Here is a 2500-nt window from a genome sequence, read left to right on the forward strand (position 1 = left end):
TCCCAACTGAGCTTGCCGCTGCCGACAGAGGCCCGGGAGCGTGCTGTCGTGGCATTGCCGGCGGGAGACAACACGCGCCACCTACGGTGACCGGCAGCTCCAACGCCAGCGCCACAGAAGGACAAAAGCCCCACTTGGGTGCCGAAGCGAACTCTCCCAGCACAGCGCACGCGCCAACACATCCGCACAGCTGCGATACAAACCACCAGCGAGAACCGCTGGGGCGACCGAGCAGCAGACGGCGTCGCGGCGCCGAGCGCCGGGCGGCGGCGCATCCTCAACGCACACAGTCCTCAATCGGACCAGCACACTGAAGATGTCCACCGCGCTTCGCACCGGGCCCGCGAGGACCTACTTTGGCCGCACGGCGCCGCGCGCAGGGTGCGCCGGCGCGCAGCTGCGACGCCTGCCGCGTCCGTCGGCCGGCGCGCCTGCCACTGGCCGCCCCCACCAGCCGGCTGTAGCGCGTGCGCCCACGCACCGCGCGGCCAGCACGCCGGGAGGCGCCCCCTCACCGGCCGGGGACGGTCCCACCCAGCCACCGCCGCGTATCGCTTCACACCCAGATGCCGTTCAGTTTCGTCGGCATGGTGGGTATCGCTGGAACAACCGGTTCGTACCTCAACCTATCGTCGCCATCACCGATTCACCCCTAGCGAGAACAACCGCACCACAACAGGTTACCATTTGTTCATTTGCGTAACTTCACCAGAAAACGCAGGCGTCCATCGCCATTTGCAACTTCAACGATTATTGCATGCCTGTGTCAGGTGTCACGCCACACTACGTCTGCCCACATACACGCAACAAAATGTGCACGCCTAGACAATACGTGGAAGGTGGCCCCCGTACGTATGCGATGTCCATTGCTCGAACGACTGTCAACCGGCCTCTGTAGCATGTCGCAGATATGGAACGCGGTGCACCATGCCATCACGGTGTGTGAGGAGAGACGACTAGGTCCGAATACATCAACAGACAGCTCATGCTGATCGCCATCCACGGCGTCCGTTCCTCCCACACGTCTCTATGGCGTACCACACTGCAATCCAGCTCTCATAGGGAGACGACACGTAGCTGCGTGCACAATATTTGCACTGTATGGTCCGCCGTTTTTGGGCGCAGTCGTTGTACGGTCACACATGTGCCACGATGTATCATTCGGTACATAAGGACGAATGTGCAGTACAGATTGTGGTTTACGCGTACGACATTAGCGGACGGTTGACACAGGCCGCACCACAACGTAGCCTGAGTACGTCGCATGCGAAGGGCATTGAACATGCAAACTTCTCACCAACCAGCTTGCGAAGGCAGGGGGGCAAGGTGGGGACGTGGGGAGGGGCGGCATGTACGTCCTGCTGCCATCCACATTACAGTGTACAGCAGGAGCATGTGGAAAGTCAGCAAGACTTGCAAGGTGTTTAACATGAAGCGATACACAGGGGAGCGGGCAGTGCGAGTAGCGAACTATATTGCGAGGGTTGCGGGTGGGCAACACTACACTAATTGAACGAGTCGTATAACAATTACAGAGCAGGTTTAGGCGACAACATGGGTTACGTTAGGGGACAACGTGGGTTACGTTAGGGGACAACGTGGGTTACTTTAGGGGACAACGTGGGTTAGGTTAAGGCACAACGTGGGTTAGGTTAAGGCACAACGTGGGTTAGGTTAAGGCACAACGTGGGTTAGGTTAAGGCACAACGTGGGTTAGGTTAAGGCACAACGTGGGTTAGGTTAAGGCACAACGTGGGTTAGGTTAAGGCACAACGTGGGTTAGGTTAAGGCACAACATGGGTTAGGTTAAGGCACAACATGGGTTAGGTTAAGGCACAACGTGGGTTAGGTTAAGGCACAACGTGGGTTAGGTTAAGGCACAACGTGGGTTAGGTTAAGGCACAACATGGGTTAGGTTAAGGCACAACATGGGTTAGGTTAAGGCACAACATGGGTTAGGTTAAGGCACAACATGGGTTAGGTTAAGGCACAACATGGGTTAGGTTAAGGCACAACATGGGTTAGGTTAAGGCACAACATGGGTTAGGTTAAGGCACAACATGGGTTAGGTTAAGGCACAACGTGGGTTAGGTTAAGGCACAACGTGGGTTAGGTTAAGGCACAACGTGGGTTAGGTTAAGGCACAACATGGGTTAGGTTAAGGCACAACATGGGTTAGGTTAAGGTACAACATGGGTTAGGTTAAGGTACAACATGGGTTAGGTTAAGGTACAACATGGGTTAGGTTAAGGTACAACATGGGTTAGGTTAAGGTACAACATGGGTTAGGTTAAGGTACAACATGGGTTAGGTTAAGGTACAACATGGGTTAGGTTAAGGTACAACATGGGTTAGGTTAAGGTACAACATAGGTTAGGTTAAGGTACAACATAGGTTAGGTTAAGGTACAACATAGGTTAGGTTAAGGTACAACATAGGTTAGGTTAAGGTACAACATAGGTTAGGTTAAGGTACAACATAGGTTAGGTTAAGGTACAAC

This window comes from Schistocerca piceifrons, unplaced genomic scaffold (assembly GCF_021461385.2).
Source record: "Schistocerca piceifrons isolate TAMUIC-IGC-003096 unplaced genomic scaffold, iqSchPice1.1 HiC_scaffold_159, whole genome shotgun sequence".
Taxonomy (NCBI): Eukaryota; Metazoa; Arthropoda; class Insecta; order Orthoptera; family Acrididae; genus Schistocerca; species Schistocerca piceifrons.